The sequence below is a fragment of the Podarcis gaigeae genome (assembly GCF_964106915.1).
Source record: "Podarcis gaigeae genome assembly, chromosome: 2".
NCBI lineage: Eukaryota > Metazoa > Chordata > Lepidosauria > Squamata > Lacertidae > Podarcis > Podarcis gaigeae.
In genome coordinates this window covers 109,856,744-109,874,816 of record NC_139679.1, presented here as the reverse complement: position 1 = coordinate 109,874,816, position 18,073 = coordinate 109,856,744, and the positions used below count along the sequence as shown (strand labels likewise).

The following is an 18,073-nucleotide window of genomic DNA, read 5'->3' as shown; positions in this document are numbered from 1 at the left end:
GGCACCCATGGAAAATCCATTCAGATTCATGAAAGCTGATTAGGAGCTCCATGCCTCCAGTGAAATAAGGACGAGCCTCAACTTTTCACCACTCTGAACATGGTGTGCAGTGGGAATTAAGAAGTCACTGAAACTGAGTGTATTTGCAAAGACAGCAGCCAGCATTTAAAATCATGTTTATTTAGTTCTTCACAGGATTTATAGGTGGCGCTACAACACAATCATCAGGGTGTCTTACAATATTAAAAAAGAAGGGATGCAATTTTTCATCTAGAGTAATTGTATGAATGTTTAATCAGAAGGAAATTCTACTGAGTTCCATGGTGCTTAATCCACAAGAGGTTTGGTAGGATTTCAGCCTTAACCGTTACGTTTGTCTTCACCCACACTCTACCATTTGTTGTTGCAATTCTCTTTGGCACAGCAGCGTTTCTCATGTTCAATATTATCTGCATGATTTATCCATTTGGTTTCACATCTGGAATTATCAGCATAACAGCCCTTGGTTATCTTCACCACTCTGCCATCTGGGATTGTGGAGAGAAGAAGGCATCTTTGTGTTACTTATGAGGTATTTCCTAATACAGTGGTACCTCGGGTTACGTTCTGGAGGTCTGTTCTTAATTTGAAACTGTTCTTAATCTGAAGCACCACTTTAGCTAATGGGGCCTCCTGTGGAGTCTGTAACCTGAAGCCTCTGTAACCCAAGGTACCACTGTACCTGTGCTACTGTCAGCCTCACCTGGTGTAAGACGCATCTCACATTTTTTGTATATAGTGCATTAGGAATGGACCACCCAGTGATTTCAGCAATGGAGAGTCAGATCTGCTGATACATACTTTGCTGTTCAGTTTTGAATCTTGCTAGTTTGCCATACCAGAGTGTGACAGAATGTTGGGAAGGTGTGACAGAATACAGCAGAACCAGCCTTCTTTATAACAGCATTTGCAGAGCATAAGGGTCACCTGGCCCCAGGGCTTTTTCAGGTTTTTCCTGAGCCCAGCTGTCATTCCTGCTTGCATGGCCTGTTGTATTGCCGCTCAAATCAGTTTACACGTAGTAGTTTGCACCCTATTCCACTAGATAATGATAATGATAATGATAATGATAATGATAATGATAATGATAATGATAATGATAATGATAACAACAACAACATTTATACCCCACCCATTTGGCTGGGTTCCCAACAAAGTGCCCCAGCCCAAGACATTTTTTTGCCTGAGGTGAACCACAGAACAACTCCCCTTGGGAACTGTTGATTGTTAATGGTCCATGTGGTCACGAAGCGTCGGACATGACTAAACGACTAAACAACAAGGGTGAACCACCCTGTTCATCTTCAGATGAAGGGCAGCATACAAATTTAATAATACTAATAATATAAGGCAATTATTCACCTTCCTGCTACTTTTTCTTTAGTGAACCTTAAAAAGGCTATTGAAATGAACGGGTTGGAGATGGCATCCCCTGCACAATTCCCTTTCAGCTGAATACCTTCTGCAACACACACACACACACACACACACACACACTCTTTCCCCCTCAGTTGGATGGTGCAGGGAGAGAACAAGTAGAGGGTGTGTGAGTGAGGGGCAAGGCCTCTGTTGGGGTGCCCAGTGGGAAGCGAGGGGTCACTGAGTGGGGTGCATATATCTGCACAGGAGATGGGGGCGTTGTAAAGATAGAGGTGGTTTTTAGTTGCGTTGAGGGACCAGACCATATCCCAGTTTGCATCACCGGGATGTTGGAGGATATTCCATTAACATAACAAAAACTATCATAGAGATACTGACATTTTCAAAAGTAGGGGCTCCACAGTACTTAGCTAATTCAAAACCACCGGCGTAGAGGATTGCAACTATACAATCTGAGCCTATGCATGTATACTGAGAAGAAAGTGCTACTGAGGTTGGGTTGCTGGTGGCAATGGCAGCTGCTGCTGCTGTTGGAGGGGCAGGAGGCTCCCTCTCTATAGCAGGACCCCAAATCAGCGCTCAGGGAAGGCAGATCCTTCCTGGTGCCTGGCCCTGCTGCCCAACACCCAAGTTCAGGAAGGCAGCAGCTGGGGATTAAAGAAGAAGGGCAAGGAGGAGGAGCAGCAAATCTTGGCTGCTGCTCTCACCCCAGTGGCAGAGTGGGCAGGGGTTTCAGGAGTGAGCCAGTCCTCAGCGCACTGTCTGGAAGAGGGAGACAACAGCCGGAGGGAGAGAAGTTGGGAAAAGGAGGCAGTGCAAGAGCACATTGCTGGTGGGGAGGCTGTGCCACACAACAGCCCTTCGGCGAATAGCAGACACAGCAGTTGGCCTTGCCCCGCCCCTGTAAGCTCACCCAGCCTACGCTATAGACCGCGGCAGCACCAAAAAAACACCCTAGTGGTGGCATTTTGCTGCTCCTGGGTCCTGCTCTATTTCACTGCTTGAGGAATTTTCCTCAGTCCACCTCATGGCAGGGCCGGCTCTGGAGCCTCGGACTATTTGCACATGACTGCCTGTGGTGGACAGGGACAGAGGTATAAATTGGTGTCGCCACATACAGATGCATACACACAGACACAGGAAAGAAGCACGCTGCAAGTTCTCCTTACCTTTGTACTCTTTCTCAGTAAAGCATCCCCCACCAACCCCCACTGAGCAGATTCCGTCTGCAGGATAGCATGGCAGTCCTGGCTTCTCCATTATGCATCTTTGGCAGTTGATTCCATGCACTGTGAAACACAGAACTTTTACACTCTCTGTGCAGACGGCAGCGAATCCGTCCATTAATAATATGGCAGATGCGCTCCCGCCAACCGCCCCCAATTAAATATAGTGCATCCTTCTCACGGTACACCAATTACATGAATTTCTACAATTTACCCATAAACCGACCCTTTTAATTAACCGGACATGTGTGTTATCAGCTGCCACTCACACAGAAACTGCTCCTTTTATCCCTCCCTCCCCCAAAAGCACTGTTCCTCCCCACTCTGTGGCTAGCTGGCTCCGTAGTCCATCAGAGAGAGGCTTCAGCACTCTGCTGGGGTCTCCAAGGGACTCCACCACCGGACTCTGGTCTGGCTCTGCTGTCCATCACACAGGTATACATGGGCTTAAGTGGAACGTTCGCTGTGGGAAACTTAAAATTTTAATCCACTGTGCTTAAATTAGTGATGGAATCCATTGTACAGGAATGGCATTGCAGCTGAGAGCCACTAGGATCACAGAACTGTGGCGGCGGAAGGGATCCTCGTGGGTCATCTAAGACCATTGATACAACTGGCTCAGTTTTGTCTACACTTACTCTTCACAGCCTTTCACAGACCTATCTTTTACTAACTGAGGTTACCGTATTTTTCGCTCTATAAGACACACCAGACCACAAGACGCACCTAGTTTTTGGAGGAAAACAAGAAAAAATAAATCTGAATCTCAGAAGCCAGACCAGCAAGAGGGATCGCTGTGCAGTGAAAGCAGCAATCCCTCTTGCTGTTCTGGCTTCTGAGATAGCTGTGCAGCCTGCATTCACTCCATAAGATGCACACACATTTCCCCTTACTTTTTAGGAGGGAAAAAGTGAGTGTTATAGAGGAAAAATTCGGTAGGTTGCAAGTATTTGTGACAGTGAGTTTCATACATATATATATTGCATAATGTGTTCACTGTTGTTATCTTTCATTCACGATGTGCATCTTGTGTCTTTATAGTCAAGTAACAATGGTACATCACCCTTGGCTCCCCTGGGGGGGGACGAGAAATTTAGAAGCATAACTTATCAATAAAATAAATCTCTGTGTGTGCTGCACACATTTTTTCCTCTCCAAGTTACTATAATTGTCATTTACAATATGACGGCACACATCCTTCCTTTGTTTCCAGTTCAGAAAGTAGAGTGGGATTAGTCACTGTTGAAGAAACTGAGAGTGCAGGTAATGTACATGCAAACCTTTCTCTTGCAGGTGGGACTTACCTCCTGCGCTGAGTCCATAGGAAACACTTGCCAAAAGCCAAGTAAGAGCCACCCACGGCCCCCACGGCCCTGGGAAGATGCTGCACCCCATGGGATGGCTTTCTGGAACAAAGAGAGTGAAGTTGACTTCTTCTCTGGCCCTTCCGGGTGGGTGAGTGGGGGGACAGTTCAGGCAGGGCTCCTCTCAGAGCACAAGTTGCACCCAGCAAGAGGCTAGGCAAAGTAAGAACACACAGGTAGTGGCTCTATAAGACTCCTCTGCTCATGTGGCCTTCTGGAGTTCGAAGTTGTTGAGGGCGGAGTTGAAAGCCTCTGGTCAACAGCAGGGCGGCTGCTGCTGCAGGAAGCTGACCAGCAAACCCCATAGGCACCTAGAGAAGGACGGAAGAGGTGGTCCTGGAGGTACTGTATTTTTCTGTGTATAACATGCCCCCTCTATTTTTGGGGACTACAATTTAAGAATTTGGGGGGAGATGGACCAGATGGACCAGAGTACACTAGTACCTTGGGTTAAGTACTTAATTCATTCCGGAGGTCCGTTCTTAACCTAAAACTATTGCTAACCTGAAGCACCACTTTAGCAAATGGGGCCTCCTGCTGCCGCCGTGCCACCAGAGCACGATTTCTGTTCTTATCCTGAAGCAAAGTTCTTAACCTGTAACACTATTTCTGGGTTAGCAGAGTCTGTAACCTGAAACCTGAAGCGTATGTAACCCGAGGTACCACTGTAGTGGAGATTTTTTGGGGGAGTATTGACCAAAGTTGTTGAGGTTTTTTTCCGGGGGGTTGCCCTGAGTTGTCCAGCTTTTTTGGGGGGGGGGGATGCTGAATATCACTCACACCACTCACTAACACTGATACTCACACACATCACCAATCGCAACCAATCGTCTGCCGCTCGCTGCCAACAGCCAGCAATTGTCGCAGCAGAAGCCAATGAAAATCAGCCCTTGCCGCAGCCACTGATCACCCACCCAATTGCCGTAGCAACAGCCAATCCTAAGCAGCCTTTGCTGCATACACCAATCACCCACCCAATCACCAGTGACAAGCTGCTGCTTGCGGCTGAAACAAATCGCCCGTCCCCCCTCTGCACTATCCATGTATAAGACGACCCCTGTTTTTTAACTTTCTTTTTGAGTAAAAAACCCTCGTATTATACACGGAAAAGTACTGTATTGAATTAATTTAATAGTTCATGTCAATCAGCAACTGATGTGCCAAAAGCTGAAATGGAATGTTATGCTAGCATAAGCTCAAAGAACAGTGTGTCTTGACCCTTGTCCTTATCGTTCTGCTCCAGGCACAAAACATTAAAAGGCAAAGGGTATATCTGCTATATCAAAAGGAACAAAGTACATCTCCTTCTGCCCACTTCATCCTACCTTGGGATAAGGAAGTTCTTCCTCCAGGCTGGTAATGACCTAAGTCTCACTGCATGTGTCTTGTGCTGTTGAGCACGTGTCCCACTTCTGGGCTCCCCAAAGGCATCAGGCTGGCCAGTGTGAGTACAAAATGCTAAACTAGGAAGCCTTTTATCTGATCCACCAGGGGTCTTTTAATGTTATTAATAGGGCTGTGTAAAGACCCCACAGTCTCATACCCTCCAACATGTCCCAGCCGAAAACTGGGATGTACGTCTTCTGGACTGTGCTCCTGTGCAAGTCATATGACCTTCAGGAGAGCACGGAACCAAAAAATGCATGTTTTCGAGTGTCATGCTGTCACATGAGAGCATGGCGCTGCAAAACAGGATCTCCTGATTTAATTGGGACAGTTGAATAGTTTGTGATTTGCCCTGTGACCCCCACCCCTCAAACTGTGGCCCTTGGATTGGGCCAGTTCACCCTGTGCTGCCCTGGTGCTACCTGGAACTATGTCTCCAGCAGTTCAGGGGCAGATCTAAGTGTTTCTGGTGGGGTTTTAGTGTCAGGAGCTCGTCCTACACTCAACTAGGACCCTGGCAGAGACACATGCCCGACTGGCATGTTCTTTCCCTCCTGGTCTTTCATTCAGGAGCTTCATAAGCTTTCTTCTGCCCGAACATCACAGAGACCGATGCCAACAGACATCGGCACACTCTTCCGAAGACTCTTCGCAGCTTGTGTAACAGACCTCAGCAACTCAGCATTTTGGCTAATCTACTTTATTTACATATAAACACACACGGAGCACTGCAACATGGCTTCCTCTCTCTCAGACAGCAAAGAGAAAAAACATCAGACAGCAAAGAGAAAAAACAAAGGACAATAGTCCCACTGCACGGAACACAGTAACACAAACATCCTGTTTCCATCACTTCCCACTCTGTGGAGTCAAAACATACACTGTCATGTGATAGACAAAAATCCCATGACTGCAATCACGGAGGAGGAATTCTAACATTTAGAACCCTATTTAAACATACAGTTTAAGTGGGTGGACCAGCACTGTGCACTGTGGGCCGGACTTTTTTTTTTTTGGGGGGGGGGAAATGAACAAATTCCTGTGCCCCACAAATAACCCAGAGATGCATTTTAAATACAAGCACACATTCTACTCATGTAAAAACACCAGGCAGACCCCACAAATAACCCAGAGATGCATTTTAAATAAAAGGACATTCTACTCATGTAAAAACACGCTGATTCCCAGACTGTCCGTGGGCCGGATAGAGAAGGCGATTGGGCCTCATCCGGCCCATGGGCCTTAGGTTGCCTACCCCTGCGCTAAGGATACCGCGAGGTGGCGCAAACTGCGGTGGTGTATCTATAGGTGCGTTCAAAAAATATGCATAGACAATGGCAATGGAATACTGTATATGAAGAAAGGCTCAGATACACACAAGGCTACAGTCCCAGGTCCTCTGGTAATGTTTGTGCAGGAACAGGCACCCATGGAAAATTCGTTCAGATTCATGAAAGCTGATTAAGAACTCATGCCTCGGATGAAATGAGGAAGAGCCTCAACTTTTCACCACTCTGAACATGGTGCACAATGGGAATTAAGGAGTCACTGAAGCAGAGTGTATTTGCAAAGAGAGCAGCCAGCATTTAAAATCTTGTACTTAGTTCATCACTGGATTTCTAGGTGGTGCTACAACACAATCATCAGGGTCTTTTTACAATCTGAAATAATTATTAAGATTCTGACCATTTGTACAGATAAATGTTTTCAATAATATGCTCTGTGATTTGTCAATTATATTCTATTATCTATCTATTTTTTATTAGAAAGAAATTTCAAATCTAGCCGATACACATTAGAAGTAGGGATGCAATTTTTCATCTAGCGCAATCATATGCATGTTTAATCAGAAGGAAATTCTACTGAGTTCCACAAGAGGTGTTGGTAGGATTTCAGCCTTAACTGTTATGTTTGTCATGACCCACACTCTACAGTGTTTTGTTGCAATAGTCTCTGTCAGTACAGCAGCGTACCTCGTGTTCAATTTCATCTTCGGGAGATGTCCAATTGGTTTCACATCTGGTACCATTTATATAACAGTTCTTGATTCTTTTCAGCAATTTGCCATCTGGGATTGTGGAGAGAAGAGGGCATCTTTGTGTTACTTATTAGGTATTTCCTAATACCTGTGCTACTGTCAAGATCACCTGGTGTAAGAACCATCTCATTTCTGTGTGTATAGTGCATTTGGGTTGGACCACCCAGTGATTTCAGCAATGGAGAATCAGATCCGCTGATACATACTTTGCTGTTCTGTTTTGAATCTTGCTAGTTTGCCACACCAGAGTGTGACAGAGTGTTTGGAAGGTGTGACAGAATACAGCAGAACCAGTCTTCTCTATAAGACCATTTGTGGAGGATAAGGGTCAATTGGGCCCAGGGTTTTTCCTGGAGTCTCAATATGGATTTCGAAATAGTGGGATGAGCCCGCTGTCGTCTCTGCTTGCATGGCCTGCTACACTGCCACTCAAGTAGTTTGCCAAGTTGTAGTTTGTTAAGTGTGAACCACCCTGTGACCTTTAGAAGAAGAGTGGTATACAAACATAATAATAATAATAATAATAATAATAATAATAATAATAATCGAGCAATCAATCACCTTGATGCCACATTTTCTTCAGTGAACTTTAAAAAAAGGTATTGAATTGAAAGGACTGGAGATAACATCCCTTGCACAACTGACTTTCAACTGCTACACACACACACACACACACACACACACACACACTTCCCCACTCTCTTTTTCTTTCCTTTGCATTTTTCCATTCTTCCTCTTCCCTACCTTTTATTTTCCTCTCTCCCTCCCTCTCTCCTTCTTTCTGTGGTGTCCTCATTCCTGGTCATTACTATTATTATTATTGGTTTTGTTTCAGTGCACCTTTCCATACTGGTTTCCTGTTTGCTTGTTTTTGTGTGTGTCTTTTGTATTTGATTATGTCAGTTAAGTGAGTTTCTAATGGGTGAAGGGTGGTTGAGTGTGCGGTCACTGCTGTCAGCCTCCCCCTGATCCGGCCTGGGCTATTTACCTCAGCAGCAGGTAAACACACCATAGCGGTAGGATTTGCCACTCCTGGATCCTGCTAGCTCCCACTGCTTGAGGCAGTTGCCTCAGCTTGCCTCATGGCAGGGCCGGCTCTGCTTGAACAGAGCCCACAATGTTCAACCTTTTAGAGAACTAATGCTTTCTGCAGTGTTGTTTACAGCTACATGAACCATTTTCAGACAAGGCCTCAGACTCTTTGTACATGATTGCCTGTGGTGGACAGGGACAGGTACGTGTCGTCAAGTATACGCTAGAGTATACTTTTTCAAAAAGTAAAAACCAGGACACACACAAGCTTTCTTTTTAAGGAAACCACCAAGATTGTCCAGCCTTTCTTTTTTTTAAGGAAAACCTGAAACCCCAAAGTCATTGAGCTCAAAAAACCTCGATTTTTCCATTTGCCTTGCCTAAGATCCAGGACAAAGCGGAAATTCTCCTCGGACGTCAATTCCGCCTTTGAAATTTCAGCAATGCCCAGGAACATCCAGATGTATGGCAGCCCTGGTATACAAACACGCACACGAATGGGAAAGAAACACTCTGCAATGTCTCCTTACCTTTATACTGTCTCTCGGCTAAGCACCCCCCATGATCAACTCTACAGTATGTTGTTGCTGGAAAGCACCGCGACCCTGGCTCCTCGATTCTGCACCGTCGGCAGGTTATTCCATGTGCTATGAAAGAGAGAATGTTGACTCTCCTTGCAGACATACATGGGCTTGAGTGAAACATTCACTGTGGGAAACTGTCTCTTTAAAATTTAAACCCATTGTACTTAAATTAATGATGGAATCCACTCTACTTGAAAAGGCATTGCGGCTGGGAGTCACCAGGATCAAAGAACTTTAGAGCTGAAAGGGTCCCCCAAGGATCATCTAGTCCAACCCCCACAATGCAGAATTGTGCCTGGGGTGTGTGTGTGTGTCAGTTCCCAAAGGATCCCTAATGGCGGACAAATAGAGCAGATCAAAATCTGAGGGAAGCACAGTGGGAGCATCACTGCACACTCTATCCCTGTGATTGGGATATCTTTGACTATTGTAATTTCAAAATCTTGTAACCTGCCCTGGGTCCTGCTGGTGATGATGAAGATGCTGGAAATAATGATTGCTAGTGATTAAAATGGAAGCAACAGGCTCTGGAAACAAAGTAAATAATGGATGTAGGCAAATACGTGATCATTGGACAATGGTGGGCAGGGGAGGGGGAGAAATGGGTATTTTTTATGCCACTGTAGCATCTACTATTTATTCTAAGACCATTAATACAACCAGCTCAGTTTTGTCTTCACTGACTGACTCTTCACAGCCTTTCCCAGACCTATCTTTTACAAACTGAGGTTAGGGTGCAGATATTTGTAAACGCCATTTCAGTGCACTCTGGCACTCGTCACGGTGTCCCGTTGTGCCAGAAGCGGTTTAGTCCTGCTGGCCACACGACCCGGAAAGCTGTCTGTGGACAAATGCCAGTTCCCTTGGCCTGAAAGTGAGATGAGCACTGCAACCCCATAATCGCCTTTGAGTGGACTTAACCATCCGAGGGTCTTTTACCTTCCCCCTCCCCAGGTATTCATGAGAGTGAGTTTCACATATATTGTATAATGTGTTCACTGTTGTTATCTTTCATTTATGACATGCATCTTCTGCCTTCATAGTAAAATAAAAACGGTACATCGCCCTTGGCTCCCTTGGAAGGAAGAGAAGTTTAAAAGCGCAAATAATCAATAAAATAAACATATGTGTGTGCTGCACACATTTCCTCTACGTTACTATGGTTATCATTTAAAATATGACCTCACACCTCCTTCCAAGAAAGATGTAGATGATTTAACTAATCAATAAAATAAACATATGTGCGCATCGCATACAGTCTTCTCTCCAAGCTATTATTTAGAATATGACCTTACACATCCCTCCTTCGTTTCCAGTTCAAAAAAGCAGATTGGGATTTGTCACTGTTAAAGTATATAAAGTATAAAGTTAAAATACATGGGAATCTTCCTCTTGCAGGTGGGACTTACCTCCTGGGCTGAGCCCAAAGAAAACACAGGCTGCCAAAAGCCAAGTCAGAGCCACCCATGGCCCCCAAGATCTGCACCCCATGGGATGGCTTTCTGGAACAAAGAGAGTGAAGTTGACTTCTTCTCCGGCCCTTCTGGAGGGATCAGGCAGGGCTCTTGGAAAGCATGTAACAGCACAAGCTTCCCCCAGCAAGAAGTTATTCAAAGTAAGGAACAGTCTGACCAGTAATGGCTATATAAAGTCAGATGGGACCATTTTGGCTCCTCAGATTATTTAATCCTGCTGGACATGAAAGCTTTGGGGTTGGACTTGAAAGCCTCCCACCATCTGCAGGGCTACTGCTGCTGCTGTAAAAGAACTGGCCAGCAAGTCCCCATAACCTGCAGACTTCCCCAGTCATGCGAGGAGGAAGGAACCTGAGTTCCACCGCTTGTTTCTCTAGTATATTGGAACCTTGGTTTTCGAACGTAATCCATTCCAGAAGACTGACTGACTTTGGAAATGTTCGAAAAGTGAAAGCGAAAGCCTCAATACAATAGGGAAACTCAAGACGGAAGCCATGTGGCATGTTTGGCTTCCAAAAAACGTTTGAAAACCAGAGCAGTTACTTCCAAGTTTTTGACTTTTGGGAGCCAAAACATTTGACTATGGAGCTGTTCAACAACCAAGGTTCCACTGTACAAGGTTTCTGGTGTCTTCCGTGTTGACTGTAAAATATAGCTACATTCATAATTGAGCTACACACTTTGGCCTATCAGGTTGTTGGCATACCCTCCCCCCCCCTCTCTCCTCATGGCTTTTGAGGCAGGGAAGCCATATTTACATGGAATCAGTGGTGTAGTGTCAGGGGCTGGGGGGGGTCATGGCTCCGGGTGCAAAATTCTGATGGGCGCAACCAGCCCGCCCCCCCCCCCCAGCACTGGATTCCACAGGGATCCCTGCCTTGAAACTCTACTATGAGGCGGCCTGTCTATCCTGGATCATGGAATGATGTATACTACAAAACACACACCTTTTAGATCTGGAAGGGCATGGCAACCGTTATGGTTGGCATGCCTATTTAAGCTACAACAAGGTCAAGGTACACAAAAGCTTTTTAAACCATGTTAGAAGGAAGCCTCTATAAATGGTTTGAGCTCTGGCTCACTGTGAGTGGCACAGATGGAGGGAGGGAGGTGGGCAAGGGGTGAACCCAGGAAGGCATGGCATGGCTTAATTTACGCTGCTTTTGGTTTATGCCAGCAGCTTCTGGTGTATAGGAGTGCTGCCTAAAATCACACACACGAAATGTTGCGTCCATTGAAAACATATATGAAATGGATGGAAATAAAATATAAAATAGATTTAAATTGGGATATGCAGGGAAATAGAGTAAATACAGTGGAACCTTGGTTCTTGAACTTAATCTGCTCCGGAAGTCCATTCAACTTCCAAAACTGTTCAAAAACCAAGGCGCGGCTTCCGATTGGCTGCAGGAGCTTCCTGCACTCAAGCAGTAGCTGCGTCGGACATTCGGCTTCCAAAAAATGTTTGAAAACTGGAACACTTACTTCCAGGTTTTCGGCATTTGGGAGCCTATTTATTCGTCAACTAAGCCATTTGGGAACCAAGGCTTGACTGTATAAGTAATGATGATTCTGTTTGAAATGTTTGTCATAAATGAAAATTATATCTTAAGTAGAAAGAAGAAAGAAAGAAAGAAAGAAAGAAAGAAAGAAGGAAGGAACAAGCATGCCTTCCATGTAAGATAGCATCAGGTGCCCACATAGACCTGGGCCATTCTCTCCAGTGTTCTGTTTGATCCCTCAGCCAATTATGATTTTTCCGAACCATCAAACAGCTCAAGGTTACCACCACCCACACACCTCTGCTGCTCTTCAGAACCACCCCTGCATAATGCCAGAGGCTTATTGTACCTTTGAAGCCCACCAGAATGAGGGAAGTCAAGAAGATCTTTCCCGGCCTTATATATTGGATGCCTTGGATGGCTCTTCACACTGAGCCATGTGCTGCTGACAAGAGGCTCAGGAACAACTGCTCTGCAAGCCTGAGGTCTCCCAGCTGTCAGCCTTCAAAGCCAGCCTCTCCATATTAAAAGGCCTCCCAATGGGGAAGAGCTTCTTTCTTGACCATCGGGGTCTGTGCATGGCTCAGGTCTGCTTACTTGCATTCTTTCTCTTGATCTCCCTTAACCATGAAGGTAAGTCGTGCCCCTTGAAGAGGTGAAACCAAATTTATCCGAAAATAGAGAAATCCTCAGACTGCTTTCGGAGCTTTGCCATGTATCCTCTGCGGACTAGCGTAAAATACAGCTATTTATTTATTTATTAAAAAAGTAGAAGTAGTAAAATTAGTATTGGTACTTTGGAATGAGGGAGAAATTGGATTTTTCTTCAGATTTGGACGGGAACCTACTTACCGTATTGGCCCAAATATAAGCCGCACCTTTAAAATTGGAGAAGGGAAAGGGGGAAAAAAATACCCAAATATAAGCTGCTCCATTCCTCACTGCCCCTGGCTGTGTACTGAGGTCTCTCCCTTCCCGGTCTTGGGGGAGAGGACGGGGGACTAGGCATGGGGTAAGCGCTGCTTTGCCGTTCTCCTGGAGCTGTTTGCCCAGCACTCCTGGCTGCATACTGTAAGGTCATGAATATAAGCCATACTTTAACTTTTCGCAGTTGGAATGGGGTGGGGGTGGGGATGTGGCTTATATTCAGGCCAATACTGTATGTGACTCTTTCTGCAGCAAGATGCAAATTGAAACACAGTTATCCTCCAAAATGTGCGCTTCTCCCAATTTTGTGATGCTCTCCTTTAACTAACCAATGTGTTAAAAAATATGCATATTAGGGGAAAGTGTGCACAGGAGATAAATACCGTATTTTTTGCTCTATAAGACTCACTTTTTCAATTCTAAAAAGTAAGGGGAAATGTGTGCGCGTCTTATGGAGCGAATGCAGGCTGCGCAGCTATCACAGAAGCCAGAACAGCAAGAGGGATTGCTGCTTTCGCTGTGCAGCGATCCCTCTTGCTGTTCTGGCTTCTGAGATTCAGAATATTTTTTTTCTTGTTCTCTTCCTCCAAAAACTAGGTGCGTCTTGTGGTCTGGTGCGTCTTATAGAGCGAAAAAAACGGTATATGAGTGGAGTTGAGAAAGATCTGAGCGCCCAAACAATGCCCTGACTTAGTACATGGGACCCCAGCAGCTTTTAAAAAGAGGATACAACTGGTTTCCTTAAGGATGTTGCTATGTGCAGCAAGGGGACGTGGGTGGCGCTGTGGGTTAAACCACAGAGCCTAGGACTTGCCGATCAGAAGGTCGGCGGTTCGAATCCCCGCGACGGGGTGAGCTACCGTTGCTTGGTTCCTGCTCCTGCCAACTTAGCAGTTCAAAAGCATGTCAAAGTGCGTTTCCGTGCACTGCTCTGGTTCGCCAGAAGCGGCTTAGTCATGACCCGGAAGCTGTACGCCGCCTCTCTCGGCCAATAAAGCGAGATGAGCACCGCAACCCCAGAGTCGGTCACGACTAGACCTAATGGTCAGGGGTCCCTTTACCTTTTTATGTGCAGCAAAGACAGAACTTTGCCACAAGTTTGAATACAATTTCCATATCCTAATCTATACACACAGAGACAAGTTTTGAAGGGAGGGGGGTAGATCTTGCTGCTGCTTCCAGTGTCTATCCTGAGCTATAGAGTGCCAACAGGATTTTTGAGGTTCAGGATAATGTAAGTTGATTGGTCCATCCACATATTAAGATGGTGAGTAGCTGAGCTCTGAGTGGCACTTTGCCTTGCAGCAGGCTCAGCCTTCCCCATTAGGAAAAGCTTATTTTTTATTTTATTTTCAGAGCAGGAAATGCTAGAAAACAATGGGTTTGTGCAAAAGATAGAGGGTTTCGGGACCCTGTTCCCCTCCCCACAGCAAAGCACCTGATTTAGTGACTTGTAAAGAAAGGGCGACCTTTGCAGGGACGAACAATAATCTTTAGTTAACAGTCCTGCATTGCAGGGGGGGTTGGACTAGATGACCCTCTGGGTCACTTCCAAGTCTATAGTTCTTTGATTTTATGAAAAAAATGCCTGCCTCTTACAGCGGATGCCGTAGAATGCAGAGTGTGCGATGGATGGCACGAAGTGAGTTCATGTTGGCCTCTATACCGCAGATGTCCTGGAGTTAGGTGCTCAAAGAAAATTGTATATGATGGTAAGGAGCCTATTTTCCCCTCTCCCCCTCTTTTCCCAGGTTCCCTTTCGTAGGTTTGACTAGGCTGACCTAATGTCAAGGAGGACACAGGGGTTTGTGAGAACACAAAGGCCGCTCTGCTGGATCATCCCGAAAGTCCAGCTGGCTCAGCATTCTGTTCCCACAGTCGCCACATACGCGTACATGTACACACACGATGAAAAGCATAACAGTAACGGACTTGCAAAGTGCTCTCAGATGCAAAACTGTTGTCCAGTTTTGCATCTGAGGAGTTACACTTTAGGAATGTGCACAGGCTTCAAGATGCACCTCGTATCTGTATCCGAGCATCTTAAATAATTCTAACTTGCTCTTTGTAATAGTAGTAGAAGTAGTAGTAACAACAACAACAACAACAACAACAACAACAACAATAATAGTAACTTATTTTTTATACCCCACCCATCTGGCTGGGTTTCCCCAGCCACCCTGGGTAGTCTTCACTTTAGTTGTGCTCCAGGTTCTGGGCCTCAATGTACCAAATTTACATGGCTGGAGTTTTCCACCTTTGGGCCAAAGTAGGGACGCGGGTGGTGCTGTGGGTTAAACCACAGAGCCTAGGACTTGCCGATCAGAAGGTCGGCGGTTCGAATCCCCACAACGGGGTGAGCTCCTGTTGTTTGGTCTCTGCTCCTGCCAACCTAGCAGTTCAAAAGCACATCAAAGTGCAAGTAGATAAATAGGTACCACTCTGGCGGGAAAGTAAACGGCGTTTCCGTGCACTGTTCTGGTTTGCAGAAGCGGCTTAGTCATGCTGGCCACATGACCCAGAAGCTGTACGCCGGCTCCCTCGGCCAATAAAGCGAGATGAGCGCCGCAACCCCAGAATCGGTCACAACTTGACCTAATGGTCAGGGGTCCCTTTACCTTTACCTATATGCCAAAGTACACATTTTAAAAACAAGAAACAACAAAAAAGTTTCCTTCTCATAAGCATCCTGCAGCATAGCATCAAGAGCAGAGCTCTGGCCGCCGTTTCCCTTCCTTCCCAGGAACACCATTTTCTCCATGCTCACATGGATCCACTAGTTTTGGAAATGATTCAGTCCTTGACAGATTCAGTGCCTCTTGGAAGAAAGGGAAGCAGCAGCAAGGGGGCCACAAAGGTTCTACAATGTTTCCTGCTTCCACACCACCAAAGCAGCTAGCAAACACACAGATATTTGAAAATGGACAGATCATTGATTAATATGCTTCACAAAGGCTATCAAGATTACACCTCAACGCAGGCTTCAAAGAAGGAAACCGAGGCGCAAAATGAACACTCAAGCCCTTCAAGATCCTATTAAGCGGGATTGCTTCCAAACGACTCTTAAGGACCATCTGCTTTCAGAGTTCCCTGATAACATCGAGGAACACTAGACCAAGCTAAAAACATCCATTAATGCAGCTTGTGAACAAACTATTGGATAACAAACCAAGAAACACCAGGACTGGTTTGATGAGAATGACAATGAGATTGAACACATGATTGACAAGAAAAGGAAGTCCTTTCAGATCTGGCAAAGAGATAGAAACTGAACCATTAAGAAAAAAAAAAAAACCTATGCCAATGCTAAGGCTGAGGTTCAAAGAAAAAGCAAAGAACTAAAGAACACCTGGTGGATGAAAAAAACTCAAGGGATCCAGCACTTAGCTGACACTCATGATGCACAGAGTTTATTTAAAGCCACAAAGACCATCTATGGGCCAATAAATCATGACATATGCCCACTACGCTCAGCAGATGGTACCACACTTCTAAAACATAAAGAAGCTATTGCATTGCACTGGAAAGAACATTACCAGCATCTCCTTAACCGCAACTCCCCTGAAGCTGCTGAAGTCTTCTCACAAAAAAAAGTTAGAGATGAGCTTGCAGTATCTCCAAATCTGAGAGAGTTGTGTACAGCTATTAACCAAATGAAAAGCAACATAAAGTTCTAGAAAACCTAACACCTTATATAGCTGAGATTATAACAATGTGTTTTCTCTGTTATTGTATACTCATTCAACTGAGTTTTACTCAGAGGAGACAGATTAACTTTAATAGATAATTCATTTCAATGAGTCCAACCTGAGGACTCAGCCACATTAGTAAAAAAACAACAGTGCGTTGAATGCGTTATAAACACGCAACACTGGAGAGAGAAAAAACTTTCTTTGTGATTTTACACAGCGTTTCCCCCCTTTTGTTATAGAGATTTAATTTCTGACTTATTTATAGTGGGTTTTTTCCTGTGTAGATCCACCCAGAGTAATAATAATAATAATAATAATAATAATAATAATAATAATAATATGCTGAAAGAAATAAAGACCAGATATAATTGGACCCCCTGGAAATTTTGTACAAGCAAATCAAGATGAATATTCAGTAAATGAAAGATCCCCTTTCCTTAATAATAATTAAGCATAGCAGGTTGAAATTTTACCTCAGGCTCTCAATACACTTGGTCATGTAATTTGTTCACTGGCTGGCAAGTGCAGACTGCCAGCAGCAGTATGAAAAACACCTGCCATTTCTCACTGAAAAACAGAATATCAGAAATATTTTACCCAACCCTACTTTGAATAGATGGACTCAAGCCTGCTGCTGTGGGGATTCATAGGCCTATTAGTCTAAGATGGACTATGCAATTGTGTAGAAACAGTACTAGAAGTTTTGCCTCATTATGTTCTTGAATGTCAGTTTTGTTCTAACATTAAATTAGAACACTGCCCTTGCTTACGTGCATGGAAACCCTGGAGTGTGGTAGGAAAAAGTAAGGTTTCTGTTACAAGGAACAAATAAGTATGTCATAGTAAAGACTTCCCGTATTAGGAAAAAGTTATTTGGAATCATTTGTAGAGAACTGAGGGTGGGGATTTGGAGTTTTAAGGACATAAATGTATTGTGATATATCGCTCCTGTCTTTTAACACATTTTATGGTAATGATTAAATTTTAGTAGTTTTTGCAAAATGGTAAAAAATAAAATAAAATTCTGTTTTAGGCCTATTTTAATGGGGAGTTTTTAAAAGACGCCTTTCTTTTATGTGGCACTTATGACGCCCTTATTGGTATATTCTCTTTGGTATATATGATAGGGTCTTTAAACTAATTCGATAAAATTGTATTCCTTCGTTCACCAGTTAACATGAACTCTCTTTTTTTCAATTTCTAGTCAAAACTGGGAAAAAGTTAAGCCACCACTTGTCCTGTCATTCCAATAGTCCGGGTTTGAGGTGTGGACAAACGTATGTTTATAAGCACACAAGAGTGGAGTACCTTTGCTGTGACACCGACGTCTGTTTTAAAACTTAATCTAAGGCCATAGGAGCCACCTCCAAGGGACCAAGGGCTCTTCAGCCCCTGCCCCCAATTAAAATATTTGAAGTCCCCCCCAAA

The 18,073-nt window shown here is 44.6% G+C and overlaps 3 long non-coding RNA genes across 3 annotated transcripts; 1 reads left to right on the top strand and 2 right to left on the bottom strand.

Annotated features, from left to right (window-relative positions):
- Positions 1–336: 336 nt before the first annotated feature.
- Positions 337–4,176, bottom strand: LOC310838115. The gene is made up of 3 exons (XR_014560686.1): positions 3,950–4,176; positions 2,589–2,708; positions 337–527 (listed from the first exon to the last, which is right to left on the bottom strand). It is a non-coding gene; the product is annotated as an uncharacterized lncRNA (long non-coding RNA).
- Positions 4,177–7,208: 3,032 nt separating this feature from the next.
- On the bottom strand, positions 7,209–10,665 carry LOC310838122. Its single transcript, XR_014560698.1, has 3 exons — positions 10,459–10,665; positions 8,996–9,112; positions 7,209–7,463 (listed from the first exon to the last, which is right to left on the bottom strand). It is a non-coding gene; the product is annotated as an uncharacterized lncRNA (long non-coding RNA).
- A 1,801-nt stretch (positions 10,666–12,466) lies between these two features.
- On the top strand, positions 12,467–18,073 carry LOC310836250. The gene is made up of 3 exons (XR_014559954.1): positions 12,467–12,659; positions 14,555–14,665; positions 17,850–18,073. It is a non-coding gene; the product is annotated as an uncharacterized lncRNA (long non-coding RNA).